Source organism: Vulpes lagopus, chromosome 15, assembly GCF_018345385.1.
Source record: "Vulpes lagopus strain Blue_001 chromosome 15, ASM1834538v1, whole genome shotgun sequence".
NCBI lineage: Eukaryota > Metazoa > Chordata > Mammalia > Carnivora > Canidae > Vulpes > Vulpes lagopus.
Window position 1 is genome coordinate 17657865 of NC_054838.1, and position 26574 is coordinate 17684438.

General features: G+C 43.7%; 1 protein-coding gene across 2 annotated transcripts in view; it reads left to right on the plus strand.

The window, feature by feature from the left end:
* The window catches only part of DENND2B (DENN domain containing 2B), a 147125-nt gene that overhangs the window by 35698 nt on the left and 84853 nt on the right, over positions 1-26574 (plus strand). The window contains exon 2 of one of the 2 annotated variants that reach the window (XM_041729818.1): positions 9603-9691. The gene's annotated coding sequence lies outside the window, so the exon portion shown is untranslated. Of the gene's footprint in view, positions 1-9602; positions 9692-9937; positions 10466-26574 lie in introns of those variants that run through there. The other variant, XM_041729817.1, reaches the window with a different exon arrangement.

Here is a 26574-nt window from a genome sequence, read left to right on the forward strand (position 1 = left end):
TACACACACACACACGCACATGCCCTCTCATGCATACACATGCTACACTTCTATGTTACATATATATTTTTTACTCTGGGTCTTTGTCAAAACGTACTGGAAATTTACCAGTCTAGTAATGATTGACTTGGAGCTTGTTCCTAATTTTTCATTATTATAAATAATGCCGGGAGGAGGCATTTTCCCCCTCATACTTCGGAATATTTTTCTTAGGATAACTTCCTGAAAGTGAGGATACTAAATCAAAGGATATGAGCATATTTTTTAAAAGAATATGAGCATATTAATTGATCTAGCCAAGTTACTTTCTAAAAGCAGTGTCCCATTTACTATTTAATAAATGCTGTCTGTATTTTATTTAGTATAGGTTATTTTTGTTTTAACACAGACATTTTTCTATGTTTTATATATATATTTTTTAATAAAATGGGATAATTTATTTTTTCAAAGTAATGTAAAATGAACATTTTCCTATTTTACTAAATATTCTTCTATAGCCACAATTCTCATTCTGAGGGCAGCTTTTCTTGGATGTAGGGTGTGAGGGATGACTGCTCTAGTGCTTCTCAAACGAGCTATTCTTACCCATTCTTATAATTTGTATTACATATACTTTTTTTTTAAGAAGATTTTATTTTTAGAGAGAGAGGGAATGCACAAACAGAAGGAGGGGAAGAGGGAGTGGGAGAGAGAGAAACTCAAGCAGACTGCTTGCTGAGCACAGAGCCCAGTATGGGGCTGGATCCCACAACCCTGAGATCATGACCTGACCCAAAACTGAGTTGAATGCTCAATCAACTGAGCCACTGAGGTGCGCCTGTATATACTTTTACTTCCTGATCTTTATTTTATTTTTATTTTTTTTAAAGATTTATTTATTTATTTATTCAGAGAGAGAGAGAGAAAGAGAGAGAGAGAGAGGGGCAGAGACACAAGCAGGCTCCATGCAGGGAGCCCAATGTGGGACTCAATCCTGGGTCTCCAGGATCACACCCCCGGCCGCAGGTGGTGCTAAACCGCTGCAACACTGGGGCTGCCCACTTCCTGATCTTTAAATTGGCTTTTTTAGAGCTTTTTATTTTTAAATAGTTTTAAACTTACGGAAAAGCTGCAGAGACAATACAAGTTCCCCTAATCTTACAGAACTATGGCACATTTATCAACAAGAAGTTAATAGTAGTGTAATGTAAGCTATAGACTTAATTTGGATTTTATTAGTTTTTTCTATTCCAGGATCTAATTCTGGGAGAGATACTCTGAGGCTGTGCAAGTCCCCTATTTCTCCTTAAACTTATGCCCACTAATTTTAGCAAAACAAAATGAAAAGCAAACAAAAAAATACACAGCTGACCTTTGAACAACATGGGTTTGAACTCTGCAGATGCATTTATACATGGATTTTGGGATAAATACAATATAATACTGTAGATGTATTCTCTTTTCCTGTGATTTTCTTTTTTTTTTCCTGTGATTTTTCTTAATAGGATTTTCTTTTTTCTAGCTTACTTTATTGTAAGAATATGATATGTAATACATATAAAACATGCAAAATATGTGTTGACGACTATTTATGTTATCAATAAGGCTTCCAGTCTGCAGGAGGCTATTAGTAGGTAAGTTTTGGGGGAGTCAAAAGTTATAGGAAGATTTTCAACTGCACAAGAAACTAGCACCCCTAACTCCAAAATTGTTCATGGGCATTGATCTAATCAATAAGATCAGTGAAAATAGGGTTAATAACTGATTATGTTTTTTTCTTATGCATATTAAAATAAGTATTAAACATTTTGAAAGGTTTGTCCACATACCACTTATAATCCATCTTGTATACACAGCAGATCTTGGGAACCCTGGACCTGTCTGAAGTGCTAAGCACCAAATGGTTTAGGTTTTGTGGTAATATTTTTGATCCCTTATCAATTAAATTGATTAGTTGGTTGGTTGGTTTCATTAGTTCTTTTTTTTTAATTTTTATTTATTTATGATAGCCACACAAAGAGAGAGAGAGGCAGAGACACAGGCAGAGAGAGAAATAGGCTCCATGCACCGGGAGCCCGACATGGGATTCGATCCCGGGTCTCCAGGATCGCGCCCTGGGCCAAAGGCAGGCGCCAAACCGCTGCGCCACCCAGGGATCCCTTGCGCCACCCAGGGATCCCGGTTTCATTAGTTCTTTTTTTTTTTTTTTTCATTAGTTCTTATATTAAACATGTATTAATTGGCCTTGGTATAGAGTTCTAAACTAAAATTCAGAGTTAAGACATAATTCTTGCCCTAAAGAATATTATAGGTTTATTTTTTATGTATTTATTTTTTAAAGATTTTATTTATTCATGAGACACACACACACACAGAGACAGAGACAGAGACATAGGCATAGGGAGAAGCAGACTCCATGCAAGGAGTTTGATGCAGGACTTGATCCCTGGACCCAGGGATCACACCCTGAGACAAAGGCAGATGCTCAACCACTGAGCCACCCAGGTGTTCCAAGAATATTACAGGTTTATAGGCTAGTAGGAGAATTAAGTTGAATAAGCCTTGGTACACTAAAACATGAGGCAGTGAGCATGGCTAACAACAGAGCAATAGATGGTTTCAAGGAGTGGACTATGGGTAGAGAATCCAGTCCAGGGAGAGAAAATCAGGGGAGATAGCATTGAGGAGGTGACACAATCTGAGCCCACATTTCCCACAACTTGGCCCACATTTTATACTTGTTCTTTCAGGCTTAAGGTATTTTCTTGGTTATATTATGGAAAAGCCATTTGAGTCCACATTCTCCTTATCCTCCCAACACCTTTCCCCCCACTTTGTCCTCTACCTCCCCTATCCTGAAGCTTCTGTCATGGCAGGTTAAGATCTTGGTTGAGCTTTGAGTTCTAAGGCAAGTAAGCATGAGAAGCTCATTCTGGAAAGGTAAAATGGTACTTTTAGAAGGGGTCTGGAATATTGCCTCCTCAGTCTGGTCTTTCCTGGCACCAGACTGTGTTTATGTGGCCCAGTGTTAAAATGCTCAGAATAACAAGGGACAGTAGTCAGTGTCTGTGGAAGTGAGAGATTCTAAGAAATTAGCCCATATATGAGCACTGTGACAGATACTCCAAGATACTGGATCAAGCCACTAAGTATCTTATGCCCTGGGGATCTGAATTTTGACTTTCATATTGAGGATTGTGAGTCGAGTAGAGGTGAACCAGGGCTGGAAGGCTGACCAAAGAAGAGTTGCCCAACCCAGTATGAAGATGTCCAGTAGTTGTTTCACCACAGGGCAGTGAGATCCAGGATAGTTACAGGCTGAATCCCACAGTCTATTAGTTTAGAGCCTTAGTGTTGGGTGGGAGGCAGGTGGGATAGGACAGAGTAAGGACCCCAGGATCCATAAAATGCCAGGACTTGAGCATAGAATGGCTGTTTCATCTGTGCAAGCAGAAGCAGAGTATGTGTAGCAGTGGCCAGCACACAGGAGGTCCTGCTGGATGTGGCTCCTGACAAAGGCAGAGGAGGGCTGGGATTGCCATCTGGAGGGAGATACTTGTTTTGTTGGTTCAGAGGTGCTGTAGAGCCCTTGAGGAGACTGCTTGATTTGCAGTAGGCAGATTGCCTTTCAAGATAATTAGATACTGCATATTCTTCTGCTTTGTAAAAGTGGCTTTGTCTCAGACCAATGGCTAGGAATGAGTCCCTGGCAGAGGCTCAGTATCCTTCCAAGGCACTTCCCAAGTCATTTCCAAGTTTCTCCATCCTGTGTTTGCCATCTTTCTTCTCTCTCCAGCCTTCTTTAAGCAAGAACCCTCAATCTCCCATCTTCTCCTCCAGGAAAGGCTGCCTTTCTGTTTAATCCCAGGCAGATGACTCCAGAGTCCCAAGCAAGGGACTCTGCTGAAAGGGTTGGATGGAAACTCTGTAGCACAAGAATTCTTCCTACTGCTTTAGATGCTTCAGAAAGCAGTGGGACTAGGTGACTAGGACAGAACAATTGGACTTGGCGACTGCAACAGAACATTGAAGTTACAAGAACTCTTCAAGAACAGCTAGTTATATTCAGGGGAAAATAGAGGCCCTAAGCAGGGCAGGGAGTGGCTTAAGGTCTCACTACTCTGGAAACCAGGATCTTACTCCTTCTCTACTCCTGCATTTAAAATTTTCCCCTATTTAACTACATTACCATTCAGAGGTGGAAGAAGAAAGCAATAGAGCCCTAAAGGGCTCTTGTGTAAACCTGTCTGCCCACACAGCAGCCAGAGCTCAGTGTAGAACTGGGCAGGACACATGGTGGATTCCCCTGTTAATTGGGCAGAACTAGGTGTCCTCCGTGGATATGTGGCTGGACTCCACAGTTTGGTGGGCACTGGGAGCTCGGCTCCCAGAGGCAGCTGAAGTTACACTGTTAACACTGCATCTCTTAGGCATTCTGGGATCCAACAAGCACTATCAAACAACAGCTTACTTTTCTTGAATTCCTTTGATCCCAAAGTAAGGACTAACTTTTTTGTTTGTTTGTTTGTTTATTCGTGAGAGACACACAGAGAGAAAGGCAGAGGCACAGGCAGAGGGAGAAGCAGGCTCCATGCAGGGAGCCTGATGCGGACTCGATCCCGGGACTCTAGGATCACGCCCTGGGCCGAAGGCAGGGCTAAACCGAGCCACCTGGGCTGCCCAAGGAGAAACTTTAAAAAGATTTACTATATGCTTCTGTATTTTTAGGTTTGGAATTCCAGTTGTTTTTATTTTTAATTTTATTACTATTAAATAGAGAGTTTATCTATTTAAGAGAGAGAGAGTGAGAGAGAGAGAGAATGAGTGGGCGTAGGGGCAGAGGGAGAAGGCATAGCAGACTCTCCTGCTGAGCATGGAACCGACATGGGCCTCAATCCCAGGACCCTGGGATCATGACCTGAGCTGAAGGCAGATGCTTAACCAACTGAGCCACCTGGGTGCCCCAGATTTTCAGTTGTTTTTAGAGACAAGAAATATTATAAACTCTTCTAGTGACCAAATATAGAGTCTAATTATCACACACACACACTCACACACACACTCACATATTCTTGGTACAGTGTAAGTCTATACACTCAGATTCCTCATCTTATGGAGGGGATAGCTTCTTTCTTTCTCAAAGATTGATTTATCCCATGAACATGAATAGATTGCCCACTGTGAATGAAATAATAAAGTTGGTAGACCTCATGGGGCTCATGGCTGCTGGGGAGACAGGTATGAGTGATGGTGACAAAGTGCTATAAATACCATGAATAAAGCCATCTTTAAACTGCTGTGGGATTGCAGAGTAGACCAACAGATTTTGCTAAACGATCAAGAAACATTTCACAGGGGAGGTGATAAGTTGGCCCTCGAAAGCACTGAGATTTTGCTTGTTGGGGAGGAGGAGGTACTAGGAAAAAGGTAACAGCATGAGCAGTGGGGAGAGAGTGGTAGGAGAGGAGGAATGCAGTTTTCAGGGTACCAGGTGGTGTGCTGTGGCTGTGCCTGTAAAGGGGTTGCGGCAGCAGGGGAAGCCAAAAAGGATTTCAGAGGTTGGTGCTAATGTTATCTTGTGAGGGGATTTAGTCACCCACTGCTATTGTTTTTCTTTAGACCTTCCATATTTTTCCCCCAAATAGTTATTTCCAATTTTTTTTAGTAATGAAAAATTTTATTTCAAAGCATCTTATACCCATCTCCAAATTATAAAACATAAGATGACTTTTTAAGGAAAAATGTATTTTTGTAAGCACAGTGACCTGCACGGTGGAGGTAAGAGAAAGCGTTTTTGTTCCCAAATAGAGCTGACCTGAGAGAACCTTCTCATCTATGGGAGTTGGGCCATTCCTGCACCCCACTTGGTTTGGCAGTGATACTGGTGGGGGAGTGCCTGTAATGGGTAATGGGAGAGGCTATAAAACCCTGGAGCGCATCCCTAGAAGAGTGACCTTACGAGGAAATTTCTGGGAAACAAACCACAGGGAGACTTTACAGGAATTTTTGGTTGAGCCCACAGGCAAGACACATGAGGAGAAGGGATGTAATTATAGTTTAAAGTCTATGAAAAGAAACAATGAGTGGCATGAAATAGCTGTTCTAAGTTTCTTCTTCCTGTAGGACAAGACGAAATGGGTTCTTTGCACTCATTCAGCAGATACTTAGAGTGCCAGCTGGGAGTTGGGCCCTATGCTAAATGCAGGGAATATGGTGGCAAAGCAGTCAAGGAACTCCTCAGGGAAGACTGGCATTAAGAAAAGGATAATGATGGGATCCCTGGGTGGCGCAGCGGTTTAGCGCCTGCCTTTGGCCCAGGGCGCGATCCTGGAGACCCAGGATCGAATCCCACGTCGGGCTCCCAGTGCATGGAGCCTGCTTCTCCCTCTGCCTGTGTCTCTGCCTCTCTCTCTCTCTCTCTGTGTGTGACTATCATAAATAAAAAAAAAAAAAAAAAAAAGGAAAGGATAATGTGGGCAGCCCAGGTGGCTCAGCAGTTTGGCACCTGCCTTGCACCCAGGGTGTGATCCTGGAGACCGATCAAGTCCCTCATTGGGCTCCCTGCATGGAGCCTGCTTCTCCCTCTGCCTGTGTCTCTGTCTCTCTCTCTCTCCCTCTTTCTCTGTGTCTCTCATGAATAAATAAATAAAGTGTTTTTTTTTTTTTAAAGAAAAGGATAATGTATTTTGGTTGGAGATTATGACGGATGAATCCTCATTTTGACTTCTCTGAGGTGGTGAGAGGCAAGGCAAGAGCCAGTTAGGCAGACCAGGGGCAGACGGAGGGTGGGTGGGTGGGATGTCCCAGGATAATGGGAACAGCCTGGGAAAAATCTGGCCCTTTTGGAAAACTAAAAAAAGGCTGTGTAGCTAGCACATGCAGGTGGAGGGCAAGAAGTGTGCTGAGAGGAGGCTGGAGAAGGATCAAGCAGGGCCTTATAGGTCCTGGTAAGAATTTAGGTTTTATCTGAAGTGCATTGGGAAGCCATTGAAGTGCATTAAGCAGGAAATGATAGGATCGGATGTAAAAGGGTGATTCAGACAGCTGCACAGAGAATGGAGCTGGGAGGGTAAGAGTGGAAGTGGGGGCCATCAGGAGGTTTTTCAGGAATCAAGGGAAGAGACTGAGGTGACAGTAGAGGGCAGAAAAGTAGACAGACACATTCTGGGAATAGAATTATTTGGAATCAGTAAATGGATTGGATATGGGGAGAGAGGCAGGAAGATGCAATGGTGTCTCCCAGATTTCTGGCACAAGTTTGCATGCATACCTTTCAGCAGATCCTAGACCACATAAGGCTGTAAAAGCGCTGTTGTTTGAGAAAGGTCGAGTAGGATTGATCTGAATCCAGCCTTGCAGAGGCAGCGGAGGGATGCAACTGTCCTCTTACCTTGCCTAGTTCAAAGAGCTTATTATACCCACAGCAGCACCCAAGCCAGGGATTCCAGTTCTCCCATCATGGGGCCCTTCCCGTCTCCCTTCCCAGTGAGGACAAGGCTCTAAAAAATTCCAGTGTGCCACTAGGGGGAGCATGGCCTGCATTCTGTGCCTGGTCTGGAGGGCTTTTTGAAGTCTGGATTGTTTTAGAAACTGACTTGTATCCGCTTCAGTACTCAGCCCTGGCCCGTCATAGCGCTTAGAAGAATGCCTGACATATGGTAGGTGCTCAGTAAATATTAGTAGGTGCTAATATTGTAACTGTGAGTATTCTCTTGTTGTAGCCGTGAATTGGCATCACCTCTTCTTTCTCAGTATGGAAGTGGAGTGTGCATTTTCAGGGTCAGGAGGAGAAGAGAGGGATGTCTGTTGGAAATGCTAAGAGGGAGAAGTTTAGGGACCTGAAGATGTTGCACTTGCCATTTCATCCTTCTTCTTTTGCAGATGTGGGACACTAGGGCCTTTGAGGGATTCCTGAGGTGGTGGTTGGCATCTGGAGTGGGAGATTGAATCTCTGATTGCTTCACTCCGGCACCAGTGCCCACTACTTAGTGTCTATGCCATACCATTATTTTGTGTTGCATTTTCTTGGCACTTTTCCTACTTTAGCTCCTTTTTTTTTTTATTATTTATTTATGATAGTCATACAGAGAGAGAGAGAGAGGCAGAGACATAGGCAGAGGGAGAAGCAGGCTCCATGCACTGGGAGCCTGATGTGGGATTCGATCCCGGGTCTCCAGGATCGCGCCCCGGGCCAAAGGCAGGCGCCAAACCGCTGCGCCACCCAGGGATCCCTCCTACTTTAGCTCCTGACCTATATTTACCCCCCCGCTTTTTTTTTGTCATATTTACCTTTTAAACTCAAGTCAAAGTCTTGTTGTGAGAATTTTGTGATAGAGGTTAATATAAACGCAAGGATTCTGCAAGGGATCACTGCATTAAAGGTTCTACCAGGGCTGCTCTGGCACTGTTTTAGGAATCAGCATTGAAAAATGTCTTCCTCGAGCCCCGGTGTCCTCCTCTTGGAGAGATACCAACTGCCTTGGATTTTTGTTTGTTTGTATGTGGTAAAAAAAAAAAAACAAAAAACAAAAACAAAAACAGCTGAGATGAATGAAGTTCTTAGCTCAGTGCCCAATTTTAGGAGAATGCTTTCCCACACATCATTTCTTTTTATGGCCATCCTAGCCCTATCATTTGCCCACGGGATAGGTTTCATAGGTGGAAACTGGGAGGTTGGTTAGTGGTAGAGCCAGACACTGCCAAGGTCTTCTGACTCCTGCTCCATTGGTGCTCCTGCAGCTACTCTGCTTAATAAACAGAAGAGAGTTGAAAGGCCTCAGTACTATTTCTAGATCTGTTATTTTCTGCTTCTGTGACCTGGGGCAAGTCATTTGACCTCTCTTTGAGATTTTTCCTTAATCTGTTGAATTAGTATGATAGTACCAGCCCTAGCTTTTAGGTCAGTTGTGTTGAACAGATGAGCCGAGATTTATGAGAGAGCTTCAGAAAAGTACAAGGTAACTTATAGCTATGGGGCAGGACTTTTTCCTCTAATCTGTGCACCATTATCTTCCACATCTCATAGATGCTATGGTAAAGCCTTCAGACCAACAGGATGGTAGTCAGGTCTAACTCACGATGACTCAGAAGGATTCCCCACCTTCCCCTGGGAACTCAACCTTGTACCTTGATACTGGCTATCAAAAAAAGTTGTTTGTTCTTAAAATCAGGTGGTAAGTGTACGTTAGTGGAAAGTGCACCAGGCTAGAGGGTAGTCTTTAACTGTCTAGCTAGCTGTGTACCTGTGGACTAAACATTTGGTCTCTCTGGGCCTCAGTTTTCCCATCTGTAAAATGGTAAGACTGTTATCCAGTGTATTTCGAAAGGCTTGAGGATCAGACAAAATAATACATATATGAAGGTCACAAAGCAGAAATGTACATGGGGAGGATTGAGTCAAGAGGGCCTGCTGTGTCTCAGGCACCAGGCTAGCTCTTGGATAGGAGTGACAGTATTCCTGGCTGTGACAGCAGCTCGCAGACAGCCGGGGCTTTAGCTGCAGGCCCTGAGCAGGCCAGAGACATGAGGCTGTGTTTGTATCACAATTGTTGCTTGGGCTGTGACTCTGGACTTGCCCGGGACTCTTACTGGTCCTGACCTAGTGTCTTTCCTCTCCATTGCAGGAAGATGAGAGACTGCTTGGGCACCAGCAATAGTACCATGAGTCCCTGCACTGGTTAAAGGGATCGCCACAACCTGAGCAGGCAGCAAGGTAAGCAGAGGCCAGTCCAGGCGAGCTCCTGGGATGTGAATGCATTTCCGCCTCAAGTGCTGCCCGGAAAATCCCAAGTGCACAAACAAGTCAAGGCAATGCATCTGGGTCCTCCTACCCGCACGCCAGGACTCAGAGGAAGGGCTTGCTTCCCCTCCCAAGTGCTCCAGCTAGCTCCCTCCCCCCCTGGCCAGGATTCCTCCAAGTCAAGGGGAAAAAAAAAAAGAGAGAGAGAGAGAGAGAGACACTGGAGGGGAGGAAAACAAGTCCACTCACTGTCTTTCCCTTCTCCCATCTGAACTGTTGAAGCAAGTTCCCAGGAGCTGCCCAGAGCCCTTGTTTGACTGGAAGGGAGGTAGGAGGAGTGGAATGTGTGCAAAACCCGAGCTGATCAAAAGACAGTGCTGTTTCATGGAAGCCTCCCAGAACTGAGAGCGGGAGAGAAGGGGGGTGGAGGGGGAGAGAGGGGAGAGGAGACAGAGAGAGAGAGAGAGAGAGAGAGCGAGAGCGCGAGCGCGAGCTTGAGCAGCGCAGGAGCACGCTGGCTGGCGAGAACAGGGTCTCCATGACAACTGGCCTGGCCAGCTAGAAGTGCTCTGCTCATTTGGCTGGAAGGAGCGCCACGAAAGGTCAGAGGAAGGAGCTGTGGGAAGCTCGCAGCAGGTATCGGAGCTTAAGCGAGTGGATTTGGGGGCCCTGGGCTCCCTTACAGACTGTGGTGTGAGCCAAACTCTGCCGAGAATGGAGTGGGCAGGAAAGCACCGGGACTTTCAGGTAAGGTCAGCTCCGGCTTGGGTTGTTTTTTTCTCCTTTCCTGGCCATAGTCTTGGGCTGTTTTCTGGGAGGCAGGCAAATGTCTGTACTCTCTGCTCGGGGTTTGGGGCTCAGGAATGATGTCATGCTTCAACAGTTGGATTCTATTAGCTTAAGGAGGAGGGAAACAGCCAATTTTCTTGACTTTGCAAATCTAGCTGATCTCACTCTCGCTGAACCTGAGGTGTTTGGACTTTTCTGTAGAAATCATCATCTTTTATTTAGCACAAAGGCTTAGGATATTTTTACAGAAAGAATCTTTTATATGGAAAAGGCGAGTTATCATCACTCCAGTATTGTATTTGAAGTTCCTACACGGAAACTCCAGTGTCTTTTGAGTGGCTTGGTTTGTTCTAGTGAACACTGTCTGTTTTGTCTCTTGGTGCTGCTGTGTCTGACCTATAGTGGGGGGGGGGGGGGGAAGCCAATTAACTTAGCTAGGAGCCTGTGGTGAGTTCCCAGTTTTTGGAGCAGTTATTAGAACAGAGGGACCATCGTAGGGATATCTGAGCTAGGATCACACTCTTGATCTCTCAACTAGGTAACTTGGAAGGAAGCATGCTGTCCTGTGTTAATAAGGCCCATTGCAGGCTTTCGTAAAAAGCATATGGGGTGGAGGCTGACAGGTGTGTGTGTATGTATTTTGGGGTTGGAGGGCCTATGAAGAGGTTTACCCTACAGGTATCTCTGAGTGAGCTCTCAGTGGCTGCTGTTTAGAGCTAGCCTGCTCGTGGAGACACAAGGTACTGTGGTTGTGCCAGATGGCTACTCTGGGTTAATATTTTAACAAAATCTCAGGGCATGCACTGTCCACGCTGTGTACTCTAATTCTGTTTATCCTATGTTTTTGTAAAACTTGTTCTGACCTAGAGGAGTGGTGTGTGGTGATCTCAGCGTGGCCTATGAGAGGGAACCCTACCAGAAAGCCACTTTATAGGTGATAGGACAGCTAGGTTGTTAGTAATCTTATTTGGAGGGTTAATGCAGCAGACACCCCCTGCAGTGGGGACCCATCAGGAGATGTGCCTCTGCTTCAGCCATGTTATATCTCAAACTTACTCCTGGGCCTCAGGGAACATTGTGGATGCCTTTGGTTTCTCTGTAGGATGAGGGAACAGCTGCTGTCCTGGCTCTTTAGTTTTTCTTCTTGGACTTTCTGAACAGAATGTCTTTTGTATTCTGGCCGACAATGAGGGGGCCTTCTGATTAACTTTGGGTCAGCTTGCCAATAAAAGTACCGACCATGTCCCCAATTTAGGCTCACTGAATGTGTCCATAATGTATCAGTATTGTGGCCTGAGGGTCCACAGGGTGAACTCCGTGGCCCTGGACCTCAGATGGGCCACTGCTAAAGTGATACCCCCTTTTACTACACTCCAACAATCCTCTGCTTGGTTGAAACCTCTGTTTTGTTGGGAGGATATGGCATTGCACTGTTGGTTGGGATTAAATTTGGGGGGTGTGAGGAGGAGCAGTGCAAATCCAGAATCTCGGTTCTTCTCTACTCAAGTGGCTGTGGTTGGGGCTCCTCTAGTTTTATCACCGCCCCCCCCCCATACATAAAGAGGGCTAGTAGGTGATAATTCTTTTGATACAATAGAGTAAACACTGGATTTGGGGTGAGGAGACTTGAGTCCATGGTCAGGTTCTCCTACTTGCCATCTCGGTGGCCATGGGCAAGACCATTATTAACCCCTGTGACCTTTGGATTTATTAGCTGTGAGATGGGAGGTAATGTTATAACTACTTCAACAGTTCTGTTGGGAGGACCAAAAATGTGATAATTTCCATGAAAGTTAATTTTAAGCATGTTCAGCGCTATATAATGTAAGATCTTGCAAATTAAAGCTTGGATGGCCCCACTCTCTTCTCAAAAGTCATTTTCCCCTCTGTTCTGGTTTCCCAATTTATAAAGTGCCTTTTTCTTTTGCGCATTTATAAATAAAAATGAGAAAAGCCTTAAAAAAAGGTCTTTAAGATACAAAAGGAAACAAAGCAAATAGTGCTTTCTTTGGGTTAGGAAATAGAGTGATGTTCACAGTAGGCGTTGAACCTCCTAAATGATCCTTCAGAGATGCAGCTTTCTTTCCCTTAGGTCACTTGACTTGTGTATTTAATATAGAAGAGAGGGATTCCAATAGACCCTTTGCTTTTCCAGTGTCCCACAGATAGCTACTTCGCAGTTCTGGTATCATAAATTTCAGTAGCTGGAAGAGAGGCTTCTGACTGTCAGTTTTGGCTCCTTCATTCTTCTAGGTTGTGCTGGGGAAACTGTTTTGAGTGGGCAGAGAGGCCTTTCTCCTGTTCTGGATTTGAAAGGGTATAACGGGCAGGAAGAGTTACTGCTCTGAGAGGCTCCTTGGGGGCTGGGCAGCTCTTTCAGGAACCTGTGTGGCTACAGCTTAGGGAAATAAGAAAGAAAGAAAGAAATGAGGAAGTGGGAATTTCAAGGGCAGAGATTCTTGATATGCAGTGGGACTGTGCCAAGGAACAGAATAGCAGGGATGGGGAGACTCCAGGTAAGGACACCGGATCTGTTCTCAGGGAGTGTATAGGGCTCGTGTGTGGTATGCTTGGTGGGAGAGAGGGACCCAGCACCCCACCTGCAGCCCCAGCTTTTGTCGTAGGACAGAGGAAGCTGCCTGCCATGCCCTAGTGTGGGATCTGGGAGAAACCCCTGGGAAGACCCTAAGGAGGCAGATTTGTTGTTGTAGTTCAAGAGTCCTTTTTCCAGGCGAATCCCATCCCAGCAGCCTCTATTGCCTGATGGCAAAGTAGTCCATAGCTTAGCTTGGGGCTGCAGCTGTTCCCCACTCCTCCTTAGACCAGCTTCCCAGAGCTGAGTCACACATTGGATGGATCCCTCCGTGTTCTTTAAGGATTAAAAAGTAACATTCCTGTTCTCACTCCCTCTCTCCCCCCTTCCTCTACTCCCCTTCCTGCACAGTCTCCCTCAGGGCTCCCTCTCTCTAAAATTAGAATAATAAGTTACCCAAGGAAGTTGAAATGTTGAAATGCCTTGGAGGACAGGCCGAGGGCATCCTGAATTCCACTGACCATACCCTGTGCCTGGAATGGAGGGCTTGGGTATAAAGTTTATAGGAGTACCCCAGACTCCAGGTGTTATGGCCACACTGCTAGCCTGGAAGGCAAGAGAGGCTGTGCTCCATTTCCCACCGAATTTGATTCTCATAAATGCTTTGGGGAGCACCACTGGGCACCTGGGGGCAGCGGGAGGGTCCAAATCTGGGACTGCCACAGCATCTCCCTCCAGGCAGGTGGGGCACAGAAGCTGAAGAGCATGTCTTCTTTTGCTTCTCTTGTTTTGTACCTGTCACTGCCCTGGAGTCTCCTGATTTCCAAAGTTGGACCCAAGAGAGTTTACTGAGGCAGCCAAGCAGAGGGAATGTGTATCTGAGCCTGGAGGAATAGAGGCAGCAGCCATGCAGAGCACTGGCTTGGCCTCCCTTCTGGGCCTCTACATTAGCTTGGAAGAAGAGGATATTTAGGATGGGCAGGGAGAGAGAGAGGGGAAATCTGTCTGCAGATAATTGAGTTCTTTGAGTTAGAGGAACATGGAAAGTGGAGAAGGGGCCAGGAGGGCATGAAAGAAAAAAATTACCATCTGGCATAGTTTGCAGAGATTTCGCTATAAACCCTGAGGGAGAACTTGCATTAGTAAGTGCCTTCTCCTTGGGGATAGGGAGAGACATTCTAAGCATCTATGTTTTTGCTGGGGAAATGGCATTGTGTGCGTCTGTCTCAGTAGGTGGGTGCAGTCAAATATTTGGAGCATCTGTCTTAGGGGAACATGCCACGGAATATTGCCTGATAGAAAAATCCCCTGTAAGACCTAGAAAACTTGACTATGTGTATATGTGTTAAGGGGAAAGGAGGATGTTAAATGAGTCTAGGCTACCTTATTGTAGGATTTCTTCAAAGATCCCTTCTCTTATTATTTTTGGCTCCGATGTACTGTTAAAATTATCACAATATTATTTTCATCTAAAAACTGTGTGTTAGATTGCACTGTCTCTATAAAGGGTCAATTATGTTCAATACCTTCTTAACCAAAGCTGACCTGTTTCTAAGAGTTTATCATGAAACCACCCATTTCTCAAGGATGCAGACTCTTCTTGTGCATGACTTGTCACTGAAGGGGTTTATAAGTGAGCTGGAGGTTGACTAATAGGAAGCAGCACAGTGAATGAAGGACTGTTTGACCCTGGGGAAAATGAGAAGAGGAGGGGGTTACGAGAGACTGGGAGGAAACAGGAGAAAGGCTCTGGACAAGGGGATGGTGTGTGTGTGTGTTTGTGTGTGTGTGTGTGTGTGGGGGTAGTTCTGAGGGACAGCAGGGGGGATAGGAGGTACCTGGGCTGCTCTAGACCTTCGCAATTTAGCAGAAGGCTGACCTGCCCCCAGAGAGCCTAAAGAGACAGCTTTGTGTAGGTTCTAACAACCCAGGAGGCCGGCATTGGAGTTGACACCCTATTTGCTCCTGGGCTTGGAGGCATCTCTGGTGCCCATGTGCCCTTTTGGTCTATTCACCCATTTTGCCAGTGAATATGAAGGGTCTGGGCCAAGAGCTGGGGGGCGTAATAGTACCAAGTATGAACTTAATGTTGTCACTAGGTGTTATATTGTAGTTATTTCCTCCCCAAAGTGAGCCCCTGTCTATGTAATTAAGAGAGAAGAAACATAGGCCTGCTAAAGTTAGGGTTTTGCAGGTAGGGTTAATGACCATCTCAGGCTTTAGGCTGGGAAGAAGGAAGGGGGTCCAACTCTTAGACTCTGATATAAGGCACTGTTTGAATGATGGAAGAGAGCCAACTCTAAAGGACTGGAAATAAGAGGGAGAGGGTTCTAGGTCTCTGTTGAAGCTTCTCTGAGAGCATCAATGGATAGGAAGAGGGAAAGGGGAAAATTAGAAAGGAAACGATATAGTCAGCTAGTTTTCAGAACTCTATAGCCCTGTCTGAGGAAGTGAATTTTGGTGTACTCACTTGTGTCTTGGAACACAGGCTCCCTTATGCAGTTCTGACAGCTGAGTTTTATAGATTGCTTTTAAATGAATCAATCTGTGTTTGTTCAGCCATCAGCGACTCTTGACACTCAGTGTGAGTATGATAGAGCGAACCATTTGCACTTACTGTGAGCGTCTCAGTGCTGTGCGGTGCACCTGCAAGGAACTGGCCCTTGCGGGTCTCACCCGTCTAGGTTTAGAGCTCGACAGTCACTAGCTGTGTGACCCTGGGCAAATTGTTTAATCTCCCTGACCCTCTGAGGTATCTGTAAAATGGATATAATAACAGTACTTAGCTTGTGACAGTTGTGCTGAGGATTGAATGAAATGATATGTGGAAATCTCTCAGCCCAGTGCCTGGCACCTAGTAAATATTCAGTGCTTTTCCTTATTGTTATCAACTTAGAGCAGCATTTCAAAAAGTAAGGCTGGCGTCTCTTAATCAATTTGGGATTACTACGCAGGAAAGTCAAGTCAGATTCTTCTTTTAGAAGCTTATATACTTTGTGTTTCATTCACCTTTCTGTCAAGACCTTAGGAGAGTCTCCAAGGTGATCCTTCTCAACCCAGGTTCAGAGGCTCAGCTTCACTGTCCTGTAGGATGCTTACCCCTCACTGTCATGGGAGACTAGAACTGCTTCCTACAGGCTGCTTTCCTGCAGGCCTACCTGCAGCCAGCATTGGCCGCCCCTCACAGGCTCCTGTCGGTGCTCTGGGTGTAGGCTATCCCAACACTCCTCACCTCTTCTTCCATGAATTCTGTGTGTCATCCTCTAAGACCTGGCCTAGAGGTTAGGCTTTGCAGCCAGCTCTGGAAGTATGCAGTCCAGCTCTTCCTTTAATTATCTGTGGACTTGTGGCAATTTAACTTTTATCAACCTTAGTGTCTGCATCTGTAAATTGGGGGTAATGTTACCTCAAAGGTTTGTTGCAAGGGTTAAATGAGTTTATATAAAGCACTTAGCTTTATATAGCTGCTGGCACAATATGCTCTCAGTAACTGCTAGCAGCAATTGTTGTTCGAGATCTCTCCCTCCTGTGAGTTGCTCTGCCTCTCCATACAGCAGTACAAAAGCCCTTGGCTAGGTAGTCAGCAGATCTGAGCTTTAGTCCAGGCTCTATCAGTGACTTGTCCGGTGACCTTGGGGAAGTAACCTTGGCTTCTCTAGACTTCAGTTTCCTCTTCTAGAAAGTGGGAGGTTTAGATTGTTTCCATTAACATTCTGACTTGACTCTTAAATACATGTGTCTTGTCTTTCCAACAGATTCCCTGAAGTTCTATAAAATTAAGTATAATATTTTATACATTTTATTTCCCCAAAGTGGCCAACATATATAGTTTATGCTTGAAAAATATTTGAGTAGTTTTTTTTTTTTTTTTTTAAATCCTGTCAGCTGGATTCTAGGAAGTGTTTGACTTGATTCTTATAACTTGGAGCCTGGGATCTTGTTCTCAGATGCATGGGGCTTGGTTGTAACAACTTGCAGAGTCTCCAGCTGTTAGTAAGTTAGAAAGGCTACCAGGTTAGTAAGAAAGGGGATGGGTTTTACTTGGTGCCCGGGGAAGATTTTGGTTGACAGATGTTTGGGGTACTTCTTTGTTGTGCTGTGTAGGCTCAACTCAGCCTTGTGAATAAATACTGCCGTCACTGTTTCCTTCTCTCCGCAAAGAAAAATGGCAGTGTTTCCTGGCTGACCCTCTCTCTCCCTTAGAGTTTGAAGTGAGTCAGTGCTGCTCAAAGACAAACCCGTGTGTTAGGAGAAGAGCCGTCTAATGAAAGAGTGATATTTAGAGCCTGGCCTCTGGGGTCAGACAGTTGGGGTTCATATTCTGGCTCTGCCATTTAACTGCCTCTGAGAACTTGGGTAAATTGTGTAGGCTGTCCATGCCCCAGTTCCTTTTCTGTGAAACAGAGGTGCTATTAGTGCTATTTCATGTGTTGTGGTAAGGCCTAAGTGTCAAGTGCTTAGGGATAGTACCTCGTATCTGGTACTAAATGAAATGTGAGCAATGACTGTTATAGTTCTAATTCCCTTAGAAACCAAGCAGAGCTTGTTTCCAAGTGGCTGGTTGGTCTGGTTTGTTCTGCTGAGAAATGTGGGGCAATATCCCCTTCCTTCATGTCTTGGGCAGACATCTAGTGTCAGCAGAGTAGCAATAAGCGTCCTGCAAACAGTACATAGATCATAGCTCTTGTACTTTGCTTTTGTGAAGAAATATATAAACCATAAGGGGAATCTGAGCTAAAAGACCATGTAGGCTGAAAGGACCCTCTCTGATGAGTAACCTGTTATGTGGCACTGGAGTTAGGGACATGTTCTTTTACCCAGAATCCCTGGGTAAAGGAACAAGATGGAAAGTGGGCTGAGGGACAGTGTAAATTCAGAGATAGAACTTCGTAATGGAGAATGATGGGTATTTCTGAGCAAGTGGTAGTGGCTATGACAGTAAGCCCTATGGAGAAGCTCCTGGCACTTTATCTTCCCAAGGGGCACAGTTTCTTCCCAGCCCAGGTGAGACTTGCCCTTAAAGTGATCACTCAGACCAATCTCAGAGGAGTGGTGGATTGGGATGAGGTGATTCTAATCTGTTCCTGACCAGAATAAGTAGCATAAGTAGCTTGGTGTATCTTATCTACAAGTGTAATTATAAAGAGATTTCCTTTTCCAACTGCAAGAAACAGGAACTTTTGCTGCCAAACTTAGCAGCATGTTTTAAGTCCCTCAAATCTCCTCTGAGTGCTACCAAAGCTCTCAGCTTTGTTGTTATCTCTTGTTGAAATATCGCCTGAAAAGGTCATATCAACAGTGCCAATTTATGGGCCTGCTGAACCCAGGCAGGCCTAGGGCAGAATGAGGAGTTCCTGGGAGTAGGTGCTTCACAGATTTTCCCTTTGAGTCAGGCTGTTTATAATTTAAGGTTCCTTTTGCTTTAGAAGACCAAACTCTGCAAAGTAGGGTCAAACATTTTATTTCTTCTGCAGTTTTACTCCTGTAGGCAGGAGCTCAGCTCAGACTCTACAGTAGCTCCCTGTACAGCTGGGAGAAGCTCAGCCTTGATGGTACTGATGGCTGCTCAAACTATGCCTGGCACTTCTTAATGGAGGTGAGTTTTCTTGGCACAAAATTATGCCAGGATCCTTCACCTCATTTAATTTATTAGGAGTTTTTGACCTACTATGTGCTCTCTGAAGGAATGATTAAAAGAGGCGAAGACTGCATGGTGTAGAAGCCACACATAGGTATTTGCATTCATTCGTAAAGATCTGAGGAAAAGATTAGACCCGTGTGTACATATATAGTACTCTTTCACTTGCCAAAGCGGATGCAAATAGGGAGAGGAAACTAAAGAATGTAACCCATCCCAGCAACTATAAAGAAGTATGGTGCTTGAGTGTGGGAGAAAATACCTGGGACAGCTGAGGTGAACTTGGCAATGGCAGTGACCTTGATTGGTAGTCCATGACTTGACTAACTCAGCTGCTGTGTTTGGAGAATTGAGGTTTTGGAAGCTAGGAAGGAAGGAAAGCATTGAAATTTTTTATTTTCTTTGCCTCCCTCTAACCCCCTGATTCACTCACCCGTCTGGGTTCAGACGTCCATGGAAAGACTGCCAGATAAATTGCTGTTTTTAAAGTGGTGTGGGCAGCACTGTCCTCTCCGCATCTCTGTGTCTCTCAGTGTGAGTCCTCACTGCTGCCCAGGAGTGAGTTACTAGTCATTTGTGCCCAGAGAGCAGGCTGGGAGGAGACTGGTGGTAAGAAGGGCAGTGAGTTTAATGCTGAGGAAGTGCCCAAAGGGAAGTGGCAGGGATCATGTTAAAAAGAAAACAGTGAGGAACAACTGGGAATTTTTGTCTTATTTAAATCTCATCAAACAGAAATAGAAAAGCTCCCTCCATGCCCCCATCTCAAAATCCACATCTGTTTGGCAAACCCAGGTGGGTTTCAAAAACAGTGCTATCCAGGCTCTCTTTCACCTGAAGAACACCCAAGGTCAGATGTCTTACATAGCTTACTCAAAAAAGTTGAGCCCTGGGAAACTGTAGAAACTAAAGGGGAAAACCATAGAGTTATGCATATTTACCACAATAAGAAAAAATCAGAGTTGGGGGTGGGGAGCAAGCCATGGAGACTGTAACACCTGTGACATCATCCCAGCCCTTGAGAGCAGTTCATGTTTTGTCACCAGGGGAGTTGGGGTGACTGTTTGCGTTCCCCAAGAGTTTATTTCTCCTCAGCCTTAAAATTTAAGTAATTAATTGAAGTGTAGTTAACGTACAGTGTTATATTATTTTCAGGTATACAACATAGTGATTCAACAACCCTATACATTACTCAGTGCTCCCCACGTTGTGCAGTCTACCATCTGTCCTCATACAACGTTATTACAATATTAGTGACCATATTCCCTATCTATTTTTATTCTGTGATGTATTTATTTTATCACTGGAAATTTGTGCCTCTTAAATCCCCTTTATCTATTTCACTCATACCCCTACCTGACGGTCAACCACCAGTTTGTTCTCAGTATTCAAGACCTTTTGTTGTTGTTGTTGTTGTTGTATGTTTCTTTTTGTTTTGTATATTCCACATATAAGTGAAATTGTATGTTATTTGTTTTTCTCAGACTTATTTTACATAGCATAATACCCTCTAGGTCTATTCATGTTGTCCCAAATGCCAAGGTCTCATTCTTCTTTATGGTATGTGTGTACCATATCTTTATCCATTCATCTATTTTTTTAAAAAGATTTTATTTATTTAAGTGAAAAAAGAGCACACAAGCAGGGGGGAGAGTCAGGGGGAGCATTAGGGGGAAGCAGACTCCCCACTGAGCAGGGAGCCTCACTTGGGTCTCCATCCCAGGACCCTGGGATCATGACCTGAGCTGAAGGCAGATGCTTAACCAACTGAGCCACTGAGGTTCCCCTATCCATTCATCTATTGATGGACACTTGGGTTGCTTCCATATCTCGGATATTATAAATCAGTGCAACCACTGTGGAAAACAATATGGAGGTTCCTCAAAAAATTAAAAATAGAAATACCATATGATTCAGTAATTCCACTACTGGGTATTTAAAAACACTCATTTGAAAAGATATATGCACCTCTACATTTATAGTAGCATTATTTACAATAGCCTTTCTCTTTTTACTTTACACTCTTTCCCTCAGATTCCATCTTCTGCTACTAGGTAGAGACGCAGGATGTGGGGGTGTCAAACTCTGCATCTGTTTTATAAACTTTTAATTAATTAATTAATTAATTATTGAGAACCCTATTCTGGTCTAGGCACTGTTCCATATTACTGGGGATATGGAGATAACTAAGATAGCAAAGTCTGTATGTCATGGAACTTAAGAGTATTTGGGGTAGCAGTAAACAAGTAAACCAATAAATGAGATAAAGATAGTGTTATGAGCTATGAAGGAAATAGGAGTGATGTAAAAGAGGGAGAGTAATAGGAACTTGAAAGCTATTAAAAGAGAAATTACAGAAAGTGTCTCTGAGAATGTGACATTGAGCTGCAAGTTCAAGCCCAAGAAGAGCTGTGAATGTGTAGGTTTGGGGAATGTACATTTTTGGAGGAGGGAACAGTAGGGGCAAAGCCCCTGAGGTAGGAAAGAGCTTGGCATATTGAAAGAACATGAAGAAGTTATCATTGTTAGATTATAAGGAGCCAGTGGTTCTAAGGGTATAAGATATTGGTAGAGGTGAGGTCAGATACAGCCTTTTGGCTGCAGTAAAGAGTTTGGAGAACCAATGTGAGGGGCATATATTCTAGGCCTGTGTCACGACTAGGGAAAAGTCAACATGTGAGAGGGATGATTGGCTAAGAGCAACACTGAATTTGATTGGGAAGAAACAAGGAAAAAGAATATGGGGAAATAGAGGGGATCTGAAGTGGGGATAGGGATAGGCATAGCTAATTAGCTAAGAGAAGTGGAATAAGTATAATTCAATTCTGCATAATTCTTTGGATCAAGCAATGTATGTTTTAAAAATTGCTATAGATTTTAGGTTTGTGGTGTATCATTAAAGAATGCTTTCTGTGTTCCAGGCATTGTATTACACTAGGCATTTTCCCTTGCATCATTGGAGTAAATCCTCACAATAATCATTGAGTGAATTTATTGATATTCTGATGTCTACATGAGGAACTCAGAATGGCTAACTTGCTTAAAACCCAAATCTAAGCTCTGTGTGATTCCAAAGAATGTATTCCTTTTACATCTCCACTCTGATTGGTATACCAAATGAACTGTTTTAGATAACTAAGAGGAAGTACATGTGCATTCCCCGCCCCCCCCACCGGGTTGTTATGTGTTATTGACTGTCATATTCTCCCTTCTATCCATTGGAAGCTAGAATAGATTTTAGATGTTTGTGGATTTGAATGAGTTCTTTCCAGCTTTCCTGAAAGGAGTGCATGGTTAAATATGAAGAAATGGATTTGGATGCCAGTCCAAATCAAAAACCGGTGTAGAGGAGGGTGGGTGGCGAGACTTGGAAATAGATAAACTGAATCACATCTCTGTCTGGGTAGGAAGAGTTATGGTATCATGTATTCTCATGAGTGATACTCTACAAGTAGCCAGATGTCTTAGACTATGATTCCTTCTGTTTTACGGTAAAAAGATAGAATTTATTTTTGGAAAATTTGAGTAATTTTCAGTAAACTAGCATTTGTAAATAAACTATGATTTCTTAGTTTACAGATCTCTTTTAGAGTCTCAAAGTTTATTGGAAATGTTTGAGAAAAGAAATTTATCAGGCCACAACTTGGACTTGCTGGAAATTGAACACTGACTAGTTTCTATTGGTGGCTACTTCTTTTTTGAGGGATTGATCCTGTCTGTAAAGGAAGGATCAGGATTCTGAAATAAAAATGTGTGGGCTGTTTGTAAACACTCATTCCTCGGTGTTCACGAGACCTGTGTTCAGCTTAGTCAGCCAGCTTAGATGGAATCGTTTGTGGAGGGCAGAGCAGGGTGAGATTAAATTTCAGATTTTGCATAGATTCTTGACGCACAGAGGAATTTCCTTTTGTAATGAGATTCTGCTTTCCTGTCTCCCCTGTCCCTGTCTGTTTTAGTAACTATTTTGCTAGGAAAGATTCCTTTAGATGGTGTTTTTATCCTTAGTACTGATTCAGTGAGCAGACCTGAGATGGTCACCTACAATGAGCAGGTCCGTACCATGAGCAGGGACATACGGATGAACTAGGGGTGCATGAACTAGGGGTGCGGCTGAGAAGATTGCTTCGGTCTTAATCTCAAAGGGCTTTGACCCCTCCAGGCACTGGAGCGGGGGAGGGGGGTCCTTCTTTTGAAAATAGAAAAGGAACACAATTGGATCTGATTGGTAGAAAAGACACCTGTGAGACCATGTGGAAGATAGATTAGGGGAAATGGGGAGAAAACTTCTGTTACCCGGTGTAACCAGTGAGGTGGTATTCCAGTCTCTCACAGTTCATTTAAAGCAGAGTATAGGGAAGTCTGGAGGGTCTGAACTCCAGGTTGCAGGTTTTCAGACCTGAGCAGGCCCTAGATTCACCTGGAGAGCTGGTTTCCAATTCAGTAGGTCTGAAGTGGGGCCTGAGAATCTGCATTTTAAATAAGTTCCTAAATGCTGCTGGTGGTTGGAAACTGCATAAGAGGCTCAGCAGCTGAGCTTCAAATAAGGATGTAGAGGGCCAGATGTAATCCATATGCCTTCTTTCAGTGACCTAGAATTTCATGTCTATACTTTGGAATCTCTTGGGTGGCTTACCACCACAATGTCAACAAAGCTCGGTAAAGGCCCGTGCCCATGGTCACAGTGACTCTTCTCACGATATTCATATCACTTCCGGATGAGGTTTCCAGCTGAGTGCTTGTCTCTAAACAGCTGTTTGATTTCTTCTTGGAAAATACCCTTCCTGGGCACTTGATTCTATTAAGGATAGCTGACATTTATGCCAGGATAAGCTCCCACCTGCCCTTTAGCACACCCCCTGGTTGACAGGACTGTTTCAGGGACTGCAGGCAGGCTGAGCACTGAGTGTGTTCTGTTGGTTAGTCAGGTTTACACAGGACATGCCTGGGAGATTATCTCTTTAGCCCAGGAGTTGAATTTCCAGGGCAAAGTCCACATTTGGCAGCTGAGAGGCTGAGAACACCTGGGAGAGAGGATTTCACTTGGCTTTCACTTAGCCAGACCTTAGTGCCTCTTCCTAGAGAGGTCAGGTGTTCTACTTGTCTGCTGCCCAAGCTTCTCCCAGAGCAGTGTGGCTCCAGGCACTGCCCCCTTGCTCTCTAGTTCAGGACCCATGGCTTCAAGGTGAGACACTTGAGTGAATAAAACATAAGCTGCCCTCTCTTCCTTGGTGGTCTCACTTCTTGAATCACTGTCTGTGCTTGTTTCTCTCCTTGGGGGAGGGTATCCTAGGGCTCCCCTTTCCTTAGCTTCACTCATGGGTTCAGCACAGTTATAGAATTCTGTTTCAGTGTGGGAAGAGATACTATAGATTACCAGGAAAGAGTCACTATATCTGCACAGCTGTAACCCATTCTTGGCATTGTGGTTGGGAACTCTGGTCCTGTCCCAAGTGCGTCAGAGTTTAGAGGTGAGAAAACAGCGTGCCCAAGGTGGCAGAGCTAGGACAGGGAAGGAGGTCATTTCACTTTTGATTCAGGACCTTTCTGTAAGCATTTCACAAGGGCTGTAATGTGTTGCAATTTCAGATTAGTAAGCATGGCATGAAACTGTCTCAGGCTAATTTTTGTTTAAGATTTTTTACTTTTTTAATAACAAAAGTAATACATCTGTTCTATAAACTTTTATACAATAGGAAAATATATGTTGGAATATGAGCCTCTCCTATAAACCAGTGCCCCAGGAGCATAATCATTATTAACAGTTGGGTAACTGGATTTTTCCCCTTATAGTACATTTATATATACATTTATTTTATTTTTACAAAAAAAATTATAGTCTAATCAAAAATGGAAAACAAAAATTTGTGTTGGCAAGGATATGGAAAAATTAGGACCCTCATACACTGCTGGTGGGAATGTAAATGGTACAGCTGTTGGAGAACTAAATTCAAAAGCTAAAACTTACTGCACGACCCAGCAATTCCACTCCTAGGTATAAACCCCGCAAAATTGAAAACAGGTACTCAGATACTTATATGCCAATATTCATAGCAGCATTATTCATAGTAGCCAAAAGATGGAAACAACTCAAGTGTTCACCCACTAATGGATAAATAAACAAAATGTGGTGTATCCATACAATGGAATATTATTCAGCCATAAAAAAGGATAAAGTTCTGATACCTGTTACAATGTGGATGAACCTTGAAAACATTGTGCCAATTGAAATACATCAGACGCAAAAGAACAGATACTGTGTGATTCTGCTTATATGCGATACCTCTCTATACCTCTATTTGGCGACTCATAGAGACAGAAATAAATTACAGGTTCCCAAGAGTTACTGGAGAGGGGAAAATGGGGAGCCATCGCATCATGGTGTTTAAGAGTTTCTGTTGGGGGTGATGAAAGAGTGTCAGAAATGGGTAGTAGTGATGGCTGCATAACATTGTGAATGTAATTAACATCACTGAATTGTAAACTAAAAAATGCTTAAAATGGCAGACTTTATATCTATTTTGCCATAATAACAAAATGAAAAAATAAAAAGCTTATACTCTCCTGAAAATGTTTTCACTTGGTCATTTACATAGGCTATTTTTCCTTGTCAGTAGTACATTACTTTTAACGGCAGCACTGGGTTTCTTCAGGTAGATGTAGTATAATTTATTTAACACAGCCACTATTGATGGACACTTGAGTTGTTTCCAGTTTCTCCTGTCCTGAGCCAGGCTGGGCTGCAGTAGCCAGCTGTATACAGCTGTCTCTGCCCAAGCTTTGTAGTACTTGTATTACCCTCGGCAAAATTCCTAGAAGGGAAGATTTGCTGATCAAAGGTATACTCATTTAGAATACATTTAGAATGTTAGTAAACATTGCCAAACCTCTTTCCAAAGAAGTTGCACCAATGTAATTCTCGTCAACAGTATGTGAAGGTGCCTGTTTCTCCTGCACCCTTGCCAACACGGCTGTTATAAATCTTAGAATTCATTGGAATCTTTGCCAGTCTGATAGGTGAAGAGGATTTCTTTTTTTTTTTTTTTTTAATATTTATTTATTTATGATAGTCACACACACACACACAGAGAGAGAGAGAAAGAGAGGCAGAGACACAGGCAGAGGGAGAAGCAGGCTCCATGCACCGGGAGCCCGACGTGGGATTCGATCCCGGGTCTCCAGGATCGCGCCCTGGGCCAAAGGCAGGCGCCAAACCACTGCGCCACCCAGGGATCCCGTGAAGAGGATTTCTTATTGTTACTTTATTTAGGATTTATTAGGGAATTGAACAACTTATATGCTTTCTGGCAGTTGTGCTTATTCTTTTGTGAATTTTTGTTTCAAATACTTTGTTCATTTTTCTGTTTGGTCATTGTTTTTTCTTGTAGATTTACATACCTGTTACATTAGAACTTTTTGCCATGTAAGTTGCTTATATTTTTTTTCTCTGTTCATTTTTCATTTTTGACTTTCTTAGGCTAATTATTTGCCTTCCACACATTTAAAATTTTTCCTTAGGGATCCCTGGGTGGCTCAGCAGTTTAGTGCCTGCCTTTGGCCCAGGGTGTGATCCTGGGGTCCCGGGATCGAGTCCCACGTCAGGCTCCTGGCATGGAGCCTGCTTATCCCTCTGCCTGTGTCTCTGCCTCTTTCTCTCTATGTCTATCATAAATAATAATAAAAAATAAATCTTAAAAAAAATAAAAATAAAAAAATTTTTCTTCAGGCAAATGTATGATATCTTCCTTCAGGGCTTGTTTCTTCTTCCCTTAACGACTTTTGAGTTGAATTTTATGTCATACTTTGCAAAATTTTCTTCACTTATCAGAATTATACAACTCATTGATTTTTTTTCTAGTGTTTTTATGGTTCCAATTTTTACATTTGAGCTGTAATTAAGTT